Source organism: Ambystoma mexicanum, chromosome 1q (genome assembly GCF_040938575.1).
Source record: "Ambystoma mexicanum isolate Mex_15411 chromosome 1q, UKY_AmexF1_1, whole genome shotgun sequence".
Classification (NCBI taxonomy): Eukaryota; Metazoa; Chordata; class Amphibia; order Caudata; family Ambystomatidae; genus Ambystoma; species Ambystoma mexicanum.
In genome coordinates this window covers 1,145,025,402-1,145,037,788 of record NC_090922.1, presented here as the reverse complement: position 1 = coordinate 1,145,037,788, position 12,387 = coordinate 1,145,025,402, and positions in this window count along the sequence as shown.

The window sequence follows — 12,387 nt, the reverse complement described above, 5'->3', positions numbered from 1 at the left end:
GACAGTGCCACATTCTTGGAGCCAACCTTACCAGAGGTCTGGCAGGTGTGGCAGCTCCTGCAGTGTTTTTCTACTTCGGCATTCATCTTGGCCAATAAAAGTAGCGAGAGAGCCTTTCCTTAGTCTTCTTGAAACTCAAGTGACCAGCCAAAGGAATCTTGTGGGCTAACTGCAAGAACTGTTGTCTGTTATCTTGGGATACTACAAGTCGTTTGTAGTCTCCAGGTTCAGACTCTGTCGGTTCACTGTAGAAGCGGCCATCTTCCCGGTGCAACCTGTATTTCCCAGGCTCTTGCCCTTCAGCCTGAGCTTCTGCCTGGTGGCGAAGACCTTCCAGAGTTGGACATTCTCTCTGTCCCTTACTGAAGTCTGCCCTGTTGGGTCCACCTTCTGCCAGTAAAGACTGCAGCTCAGGATGGTCAACAGGATCCAGATCTCCAATGAGTTCCTGGCCTTCCATTAGCTCTTCCTCAGAGTCTAATTCTACCACACAGGGTTGTACCACCCTCTCAGCCTCAGCTGGAGGGGGAGTTACTGGTGTAACTTTGGACAACCGAGGGGAAGTCCTTGTTGGCTGCACTGAAGTGCTGGCTGCTGGTTTCCGTTTAGAAGTTTTAGGTTTCCCTTTCGCTTCTGATTTCTTTGAGACAGCAGCTGACAAATCTAGTGGAACAGGAGTGATATCCTTCTTCATCATCTCCTCGGAAGTACGTCTCATGGTTCTCTCCCTTGCAGATCTAGTTAGCTCCTGTAACCGTTTACAAGGAGGTCTGGGGGTATGAGACACAACTCCAAGAGTTTTTAAATCAATACCCAACAGAGCTCGTCCTGGTACCTCACTTTGTATGCTGACAGGTATTTTCACAGTCATGTCATTACACTTGATGAGAACTGGTAATTGGGGAAGCATCTGCACAGGCCCTCCAGCTAACTTGGTGAGGCGTTTAGGTGCCTTAGCAACTTCTTTAGCCTGAAAAAAAGATTCATCCACCACAGTTATTTTGGCCCCAGTGTCCCAAATGGCAGGAGTCTCCTGACCATTCACCTGAATACTGTCCTTATAATACTCTTTAGTATTATCTGGGATAGAAAATATAGACATCTAAATTCTGTTGTTCCCACAAACCCAGAGACACTAAAGAAACAATGGCTGAGACTCCAATTTGTTCATCAGCCAGCAGTAGAAAGTTTCCACTTGCCATTTCTACTTCCTCCTCTAGAGCGAAGGCTAAGGAGACAAGCTGGACCCCTGAAGGTTTACCCTTGCATCTGGGATCTCCTTTCACATGGTCAGTAGAGCCACAAACAAAGCATTTACCAAATGCTTTCTGGAATGGTGGCTTGTTCTGGCCTCCCTCCGGTTTGGCACCATAAGGTACACTATTCTGCTATTCTGCTGTGGTTTTCCTTGTGGCTTACCCTTATGGTTTTTCTTTGGGGCCCTCTTTGGAATTTGAGTTATTAGAATTCTCTTTTGAGTCTTTTTTAGGCTGTTTTCCCTCATCCTTTTTCTGAGTTGCCCCAGAATCCTTATGAGTAGCCCTGTTGGCAACCCACAAGTCAGCAGCCTTAGCTAGCTTCCTGGAATCCAATTCCTTTGAATCAGCCAAGTGCTGTCTGAGCTCAGGAGAACAGGCATCATAAATTGACTCCAACATAAAAATATTCTTCATACCCTCATGAGTGTTCACCTTGTAACCCTTAATCCATCCCTCTAAGTTTTTCAACCCTTCACTCACCCAGGTAGCCCAAGGGGTAGCATCATGCTTTTTGAGGGATCTAAACCTCTTAAGATACTGGGAAGGGGTCTTCCTAAATCTAGCTATCAGATCTAGTTTCACACTTTCATACTCTTTCCTATCCTCCTCCCCCAACTCCATTACCGCATTAGTTGCAACAGGGGGGAGCCTAGAGAACAACCAGGTAAGTAGCTCATTACCTGTGATGTTCTGGAGCCCATGATTATACTCAAACAAACTCAGCCAATCCAACACATCCAACTTTGGTTCATACATACCAATTAATTCCTTAGGCATCCGGGGTCTTTTGGGACTGAAACTTCTAGAGGAGCCAGAGACAGAAGAAGTTTCAACAGACAACTTTTTCATTTCTAACTCATGCTTGAGCTCCATTTCTCTGAGCCTAAGAATGTGTTGCATTTCTAGGTGTTTCTGTTCAGTTTGAGCAGTAATCCTTCTGAATTCCAAGTCTATTTTCATTTTTTCTAGTTCAAGGACTTGAAGACTTAGTGTGGGACCTGCTATAGGCCCAGTAGGTACAGCTGGTAAGGCAGACAGATGGGTAGGGGAGACAGTTTCATTAGCCTCTCCTTCCTCTTCAGCCTCTTCATCAGAACTTTGATTTAGATCAACACCATTACTGTTATCTACATTTGCTGGAGAAGTTGGTTCCTCTGAACCAGTACCCAAACTTTGGTTTTCCAGCAATCTTGCTATCAGTTCTATTTTCTTGCCTCTTACATAAAGATTCTCTTGTCTACAGAGAGCTCTCATACTCTCAGTATTTTCACCTGACAAGGACTCTTGACTGTAAACTTCCATAGTAGACATGTTTTTAGAAAGTTGCTTTTTAGTGCTAAGCTTTGTGGTTAGTTATCCTAAAGTGTTGAAAAGCACTCTAAACTGTATACTCGATACAAATCCCACCGCTGTACACCAGTGTTAGGCAGAAACCTGTGCAGTTTCCTCTGGGACCACTGCAAAAGGTTTAAGACTACAGGAGTTAGCAGTAAACCCAATTGGTAGCAGTCTGTACCACCCAGATTTACCTAGTAGCTGTGGCTGAGCAGTCAGACTTCTCTCAAGACAAGTTAGGCAGTATGTGCAGTATACAAGATAGGTCAATTTACACAGTAGAACAAGCAGACACAGATCAGAGCTTGTGTGTAAAGATATATAATTATTTATTTAAAAACACATCTATGAAAAACACACTGGCACTAATATGGCAAACAACTTCAATCACAGTTACTATAAGTATATATCAATCCCATAACAATATTTCGACAAGTCTAGGTTCAAAGGCACCACTTATTTGCAGACAGAGGTGAATGCTTAACCTAGATGGCACTCTAGTATTCGTTAGAAAGGGAGAGAAAAAAGCAGGGTATGAAATGAACTCAGTACCAAAACTTTTTCGAAGCAAATGCAAGGCTAGCAAGGCAGGGTCTACTGTAGATCACAAAGTTCAGAGACCAGGCCCGCTCGGAGGGAGGCAAGGCGGTATGTCCCAAAAATATCACAGTGGAAATGCCCTTCAAGTCTTTGTAGCAAAATGTCACAGAAAGGTTGGACCAGTTTTAGAACAAAAGTTAAGAAGGTCTGGAGGCGACCCAGTGGAAAGGTAAGGATTTAAGACACCTCATGCTAACCGTCACAATGGAGGCCAGGCGGACACAGTACCTTCAAAGTGAAGAGACAGCTCCGGCGGGGGCAGTTGTTGCTGGTGGTGGATGCAAGTCGGGGCTTTGCCAGAAGAAGAGATGATCTCGTCGTAGAGGAAAGTTGAAGATCGTTGCACCACCAGGGAAGAGACCAGCCATGGAGTGCTCAGTCACAAGGCACCACCTTTTGGTCGCGGTACAGTGGTTAGTGGCTATCCGGTTGCTGGGGTGCTCAGCACAGGCAATTCGACCACTAGACGTCCTGGAAGTGAAGAAAAAGCAGGAGACTGGTTGTTCCCACCAGTCAAAGGGAAGAAGACTCTCCAGCAGGGAGATCTCCTCTGTCGTTGGGAAGTGGTGAGTCGGTTCAGCAGGGCTCCACCGGAGGTATCGACGTTGCAGGTCGGCTCAGCTTCTCCTTCGTCAGATTCTTAGGTGCAGAAGCCCGCCAAAAGTGGAACAAAGAGCTCAACCTTTGGTTTGGAGTTACAGAGGCGAACACATATGCCATTTTAAAAACCGAGTTCTGGCAGAAAATACCAACCGGTGAATTCATTTTAATTGAATAAACCGGCGGTATGACCGAGGCTACATAGAAAAAGTATTAGCCTCAACCAATGGGAAAATCCCATAGGAATATATTTGCGGTCGAATATAAAAAGTAGTATCCACTGCCACCAGCCAAAACTCGATGAGGGGGGACAGGACAGTGCCCCCTCGAACAACAGACCCAGGGGTAATCGAATTACCCCTACCAGTACATCCACAATAGGACGGTTTGTACTGGTTCTGTTAGTAAATTTAGGTCTTGTAAAGCCAATGGTGACTTTACATTCCCTGTGAGACAGTAGTCAGTCCCAGGGTATGGAGTCTATGGTGGGGATCCTCTAGGACGCCCCAGTATTACGGCACGGAGGGTGCGGTGTAACACACATAGTAAAACATATGAGACCCTATGGAGTAAAAGACCCCATAGCTCATAGAACACATTGACATTCAAAGGAATTAACCACATTCATGTCCAAGAGTGGGAGAAAAAGAGTCTCACTCTTGGCAGGATGGACAAAAACAAACTCCAGAAATCCAGCAAACCTGCTAGGGGACTCACTAGGTTAGGAAATTCAGCCTAAACAGAGAATTCTCCCTAACACCCACCCCCGCTCATGCCCCATGTCTGCCTCCTGTTGCCCCACCCATGCCTCGTGTCTGTCTCCTGTACCCCCCACTCCGCGGTCATGCCCCGTGTCTCTCTCCTGTTGCCCCCCACCCCCCCGCTCCTGCCCCTTGTCTCTCTCCTTTCCCCCCCACCCCGCTCATGTCTCGTGTGTGCTCTGTACACCCCGCTCATGCCCCGTTTCTCCCTCGTGTTCCTCCCCACCCCCCGCTCATACCCCGTGTCTCCCTCATGTTCCTCCCCACCCGCTGCTCATGCCCCGTGTCTCTCTCGTGTTCCCCCCACCACCGCTCATGCCCTGTGTTTCCTTCCTTTTCCCCCCCACCCCCTGACCTGTGCTCAATGGTGAAATCAAACCGTTGCAGGCAGATTGACTATTTCAGTAGTTTTGGGATTTCCCCTTTCATTTGCATTAACCATCTCAAGGGTTGGTGGTCAGTCTGAATGACAAAAGTAGAAGCATACAAGTATGGCCTAAACTTCTTCAGAGCCCACACAATAGCAAAGCACTCTCTTTCGATTGTTGCCCACCTTGTTTCAGGATCCTTCAGCTTGCAGTTGATGAAGCAAACGGGGTGCTCCCTACCTTTCCGATCCAGTTGACTGAGTACTGCACCTATTCCTACATTTGAAGCATCTGTCTGCACAATGAAAGTTTGGTGGTAATCAGGAGCTCTGAGTACTGGGGCTTGGCAAAGAGCCTTTTTCAGGTTTTCAAAGGCCTGATTGCACTCCTCATTCCATCTAACCTTCTTAGGGAATTTTGGAGAGGATATGACATTCAGAGGAGAAGCTATGGTCCCATGGTTCTCAATGAAATTCCTGTAATACCCGGTGAGACCTAAGAAGGCTCTCACCTGGGTCTGAGTAGCCGGTGTTGTCTAATTTTGCCAGCTTCAATCTTACTGAGCAAAGGCCTTATTTCTCCACCTCCTACCTCATGTCCAAGATAGACTACCTTACTCTGTCCAATTTGGCATTTACTTGCCTTTATGGTCAGATTGGCTCGTCCAAGAGCCTGCAAAGCATATCTTAGGTGGTCTACATGTTCTTTCCAGGAATTGCTGAACACTGCTATGTCATCCAAGTATGCCATGCAGAAGTCCTCCATCCCATTCAGAACCTGGTTTACCATCCGTTGAAATGTAGCAGGTGCATTTTTCAATCCAAAAGGCATTACCTTAAACTGGTATAAGCCAGCTGGGGTAGAAAATGCAGTTTTCGCCTTGGCATGATTTGTCTGGGCTATTTGCCAATAGCCTGACGTCAAGTCAAATGTGCTGAGGTACTTGGCTGAACCAAGTCTATCCACCAACTCATCTGTTCTTGGCAAAGGGTGGGCATCAGTCTTGGTGACTGCATTAAGAGCTCTATAGTCCACACAGAATCTAAGTTCTTTAGATCCTGCCTTTGGTACTAACACAACTGGGCTAGACCATGGACTAGTAGAGGGCTCTATTACCCCGAGATCAATCATCTTGCTGACCTCACCTTTGATGTGGGTTCTTACATTTTCTGACATTCTGTATCCTCGGCTTTTGACGGGCAGACAGTCACCAGTGAGTATGTCATGCTGGCCCCAAGGGGTCAAGCCTGGTGAAAGTGAGAACAGAGAGGCAAACTGTTTCAACATAGATTTGCACTCTTCTTGTTGCTCAGGTGTAAGATTTGAAGAGAGATTTACTCCTTAAATTTTTTCGTCTAAAGGTAAGCCTCTGAGGAGATCCGGAAGAGCTTCACTCTCTTCTTCTTCCTCTGATGATGCTAGAAGCAACGCTCCTACATCAGGTCTCGAGACACACGCTTTGAGTCTGTTGGTGTGGAAGACTGTTGGAGCCTCCTTGGGATTGCCCAAGTCCACCAGATAGTTGACCTCTCCAAGTTTACCACAACTCTGAAGGGTCCCATCCATTTGTCTTGCAAGGTCCTCTGCCTTGTTGGGATCATAACAAGAACTAGCTGGTCTTGAGTGAACTCAACCATGTTAGCCTTTTGATCATGCCAGTGCTTGACCAATGCTTGTCCAGCTTTCAAGTTATCACTTGCTTCTGCTATCATGTGTGACATTCTCCTCCGGAGACCTATCACGTAGTCAGTCACTCTGACTGGCTTGGGGGAAGGAGCATTCTCCAACCCCTCCTTAATCAGGGCCAATGGACCTCTGATGGGGTGACCATAGAGAAGCTCAAAGGGAGAATAACCTACTCTCTCCTGAGGGACTTCTCCATAAGCAAAGAGAAGGCATGGCAGTAGAAGATCACACTTTCGTTTAAGGGTGTCCTCTAAAGCACCTATCATGCTCTTCATGGTTCGGTTGAACCTTTCAACCAACCCATTGGTTTGTGTGTGGTAAACTGTTGAGAACTTGTAAGTAACTCCACAGGTTTTCCACATGGCTTTCATGTAGTGGGACATAAAGTTTGACCCCCTGTCAGAGATTACTTCCTTAGGAAACCCAACCCTGGTAAAAATACCAAGGAGGGCCTTAGCCACAGCCGGAGCTGTAACAGTCCTCATAGGAATGGCCTCAGGATACCTATTAGCATGGTCTACTACAACAAGTATAAACCTGTTGCCTGAGGAGGTTGGAGGATCAAGGGGACCAACAATGTCAATCCCTACTCTCTCAAATGGGACTCCCGCAACGGGGAGATGCACTAACGGTGCCACATTCTTGCAGCCAACCTTACCAGAGGTCTGGCAGGTGTGGCAGCTCCTGCAGTGTTTTTCTACTTCGGCCCCCATCTTTGGCCAATAAAAGTAGAGAGAGAGCCTTTCCTTAGTCTTCTTGAAACTCAAATGACCAGCCAAAGGAATCTCGTGGGCAAACTGCAAGAACTGTTGTCTGTTCTCTTGGGGTACTACAAGTCGTTTGTAGTCTCCAGGTTCAGACTCTGTCGGTTCACTGTAGAAGAGGCCATTTTCCCAGTGCAACCTGTATTTCCCAGGCTCTTGCCCTTCAGCCTGAGCTTCTGCCTGGTGACGAAGACCTTCCAGAGTTGGACATTCTCTCTGTCCCTTACTGAAGTCTGCCCTGTTGGGTCCACCTTCTGCCAGTAAAGACTGCAGCTCAGGATGGTCAACAGGATCCAGATCTCCAATGAGTTCCTGGCCTTCCATTAGCTCTTCCTGAGAGTCTAATTCTACCACACAGGATTGTACCACCCTCTCAGCCTCAGCTGGAGGGGGAGTTACTGCTGTAACTTTGGACAACCGAGGGGAAGTCCTTGTTGGCTGCACTGAAGTGCTGGCTGCTGGTTTCCGTTTAGAAGTTTTAGGTTTCCCTTTCGCTTCTGATTTCTTTGAGACAGCAGCTGACAAATCTAGTGGAGCAGGAGTGATATCCTTCTTCATCCTCTCCTCGGGAGTACGTCTCATGGTTCTCTCCCTTGCAGGTCTAGTTAGCTCCTGTAACCGTTTACTAGGAGGTCTGGGGGTATGAGACACAACTCCAAGAGTTTTTAAATCGCTACCCAACAGAACTCGTCCTGGTACCTCACTTTGTATGCTGACAGGTATCTTCACAGTCATGTCATTACACTGGATGAGAACTGGTAATTGGGGAAGCATCTGCACAAGCCATCCAGCTAATTTGGTGAGGCGTTTGGGTGCCTTAGCAACATCCTCAGCCTGAAAAAAAGATTTATCCACCACAGTTATGCTGGCCCCAGTGTCCCTAATGGCAGGAGTCTACTGACCATTCACCTGGACACTGTCCTTATAATACTCTTTAGTATTATCTTGGATAGAATTATAGACATCTAAATTCTGTTGTTCCCACAAACCCAGAGACACTAAAACCACTGGCTGAGACTCCAATGGGTTCATCAGCCAGCAGTAGAAAGTTTCCACTTGCCATTTGTACTTCCTCCTCTGGAGCGAAGGCTAAGGAGACAAGCTGGACCCCTGAAGGTTTACCCTTGCATCTGGGATCTCCTTTCACATGGTCAGTAGAGCCACAAACAAAGCATTTACCAAATGCTTTCTGGAATGGTGGCTTGTTCAGGCCTCTCTCTGGTTTGGCACCAGAAGGTACACTATTCTGCTGTGGTTTTCCTTGTGGCTTACCCTTATGGTTTTGTTTGGGACCCTCTTTGGAATTTGAGTTATTAGAATTCTCTTTTGAGTCTTTTTTAGGCTGTTTTCCCTCATCCTTTTTCTGAGTTGCCCCAGAATCCTTATGAGTAGCCCTGTTGGCAACCCACAAGTCAGCAGCCTTAGCTAGCTTCCTGGAATCCAATTCCTTTGAATCAGCCAAGTGCTGTCTGAGCTCAGGAGAACAGGCATCATAAATTGACTCCAACATAAAAAGATTCTTCATACCCTCATGAGTGTTCACCTTGTATCCCTTAATCCATCCCTCTAAGTTTTTCAACCCTTCACTCACCCAGGTAGCCCAAGGAGTACCATCATACTTTTTGAGGGATCTGAACCTCTTAGGATACTGGGAAGGGGTCTTCCTAAATCTAGCTATCAGAGCTAGTTTCACACTTTCATACTCTTTCCTATGCTCCTCCCCCAACTCCATTACCGCATCAGTTGCAACAGGGGGGAGCTTAGAGAACAACCAGGTAAGTAGCTCATTACCTGTGATGTTCTGGAGCCCATGATTATACTCAAACAAACTCAGCCAATCCAACACATCCAACTTTGGTTCATACATACCAATTAATTCCTTAGGCATCCGGGGTCTTTTGGGACTGAAACTTCTAGAGGAGCCAGAGACAGAAGAAGTTTCAACAGACAACTTTTTCATTTCTAACTCATGCTTGAGCTCCATTTCTCTGAGCCTAAGAATGTGTTGCATTTCTTGGTGTTTCTGTTCACTTTGAGCAGTAATCCTTCTGAATTCCAAGTCTATTTTCATTTTTTCTAGTTCAAGGACTTGAGGACTTAGTGTGGGACCTGCTATATGCCCAGTAGGTACAGCTGGTAAGGGAGACAGAGGGGTAGGGGAGACAGTTTCATTAGCCTCTCCTTCCTCGTCAGCCTCTTCATCAGAACTTTGATTTAGTTCAACACCATTACTGTTATCTACATTTGCTGGAGAAGTTGGTTCCTCTGAACCAGTACCCAGACTTTGGTTTTCCAGCAATCTTGCTATCAGTTCTATTTTCTTGCCTCTTACAGAAAGATTCTCTTGTCTACAGAGAGCTCTCAAACTCTCAGTATTTTCACCTGCCAAGGACTCTTGACTGTAAACTTCCATAGTAGACATGTTTTTAGAAAGTTGCTTTTTAGTGCTAAGCTTTGTGGTTAGTTATCCTAAAGTGTTGAAAAGCACTCTAAACTGTATACTCGATACAAATCCCACCGCTGTACACCAGTGTTAGGCAGAAACCTGTGCAGTTCCCTCTGGGACCACTGCAAAAAGTTTAAGACTACAGGAGTTAGCAGTAAACCCCATTGGTAGCAGTCTGTACCACCCAGATTTACCTGGTAGCTGCGGCTGAGCAGTCAGACTTCTCTCAAGACGAGTTAGGCAGTATGTGGAGTATACAAGATAGGGCAATTTACACAGTAGAACAAGCAGACACGGATCAGAGCTTGGGTGTAAAGATATATAATTATTTATTTAAAAACACATCTATGAAAAACACACTGGCAATAATATGGCAAACAACTTCAATCACAGTTACTATAAGTATATATCAATCCCATAACAATATTTCAACAAGTCTAGGTTCAAAGGCACCACTTATTTGCAGACAGAGGTGAATGCTTAACCTAGATGGCACTCTAGTATTCGTTAGAAAGGGAGAGAAAAAGGCAGGGTATGAAACCAACTCAGTACCAACACTTTTACGAAGCAAATGCAAGGCAAGCAAGGCAGGGTCTACTGTAGATCACAAAGTTCAGAGGCCAGGCCCACTCGGAGAAAGGCAAGGCAGTATGTCCCAAAAATATCACAGTGGAAATGCACTTCAAGTCTTTGTAGCAAAATGTCACAGAAAGGTTGGACCAGTTTTAGAACAAAAGTTAAGAAGGTCTGGAGGCGACCCAGTGGAAAGGTAAGGATTTAAGGCACCTCACGCTAACCGTCGCAAGGGAGGCCAGGCGGACACCGTACCTTGAAAGTGAAGAGACAGCTCCGGCGGGGGCAGTTGTTCCTGGAGGTGGATGCAAGTCGGGGCTTTGCCAGAAGAAGAGATGATCTCGTCGTAGAGGAAAGTTGAAGATCGTTGCACCACCAGGGAAGAGACCAGCCACGGAGTGCTCAGTCACAAGGCACTACATTTTGGTCGCGGTACAGTGGTTAGTGGCTATCCGGTTGCCTGGGTGCTCAGCACGGGCAATTAGACCACTAGACGTCCTGGAAGCGAAGAAAGAGCAGGGGACTGGTTGTTCCCACCAGTCAAAGGGAAGAAGACTCTCCAGCAGGGAGATCTCCTCTGTCGTTGGGAAGTGGTGAGTCGGTTCAGCAGGGCTCCTCCGGAGGTGTTATCGTTGCAGGTCGGCTCAGCTTCTCCCTCATCGGATTCTTAGGTCCTGTGGCGACTTCTGAAGTTCCAGTCCCCAAAGCCCTGCTTTTATGCAGAAAACCCCCATTCATTCAGCCTAGCTGTCAATCAAACATGCTAAGTGGTGAGAGGGGCGGCTCACCACTTGGGCCAATCACACCAGAGTGCAACTTGAGTTGGCAAGGCAACTCAGTCCAGGGTGCCTAAACCCCCTCCCATACCCCCTGTGGTACCCAGACAGAATGGCACCACTCTGGAGGGCTTCTGTGCAGAAGCCCGCCAAAAGTGGAACAAAGAGCTCAACATTTGGTTTGGAGTTACAGAGGCGAACACATACGCCATTTTAAAAACTGAGTTCTGGCAGAAAATACCAACCGGTGAATTCATTTTAATTGAATAAACCGCCGGTATGACCGAGGCTACATAGAAAAAGTATTAGCCTCGACCAATGGGAAAATCCCATAGGAATATATTCGCGGTCGAATATAAAAAGTAGTATCCACTGCCACCAGCCAAAACTCGATGAGGGGGGACGGGACAGTGCCCCCTCGAACAACAGACCCAGGGGTAATCGTATTACCCCTACCAGTACGTCCACAATAGGATGGTTTGTACTGGTTCTGTTAGTAAATTTAGGTCTCGTAAAGCCAATGGTGACTTTACATGCCCTGGTAGACAGTAGTCAGTCCCAGGGTATGGAGTCTATGGTGGGGGTCACCTAGGACACCCCAGTGTAATGGCACAGAGGGTGCTGTGTAACATACATAGCAAAACACATGAGACCCTACAGAGTAAAAGACCCCATAGCCCATAGAACACATTAACATTCAAAGAAATACCACAAATCATGTCCAAGAGTGGGAGAAAAAGAGTCTCACTCTTGGCAGGATGAAAAAAACAAACTCCAGAAATCCAGCAAAGCTGCTGGGGGACTCACTAGGTTGGGAAATTCAGCCTAAACAGAGAATTCTCCCTAACAGAGACACATGGGGCATGAGCGGGGGGCGGGGGGATGGGGAGAGAGACACACGGGGCATGAGCGGGGGGTGGGGGGAGGGAGAGAGACACACGGGGCATGAGCGGGGGTGGGGGAGGGAGAGAGACACACGGGGCATGAGCGGGGGTGGGGGAAGGGGAGAGAGACACACGGGGCATGAGCGGGGGTAGGGGGAGGGAGAGAGACACACTGGGCATGAGAGGGGGGTGGGGGTGAGAGAGACACACGGTTTTCATGTGCAGGCGGCAGATCCCGCTCTTCGGCCCTCCGCTGGCCACCGTGTGCCGATGGCGTGAGCGGGGGCTGGAGGAACAGGGGAGACACGGAGCATGAGTGGGGGCGGGGGGGACAA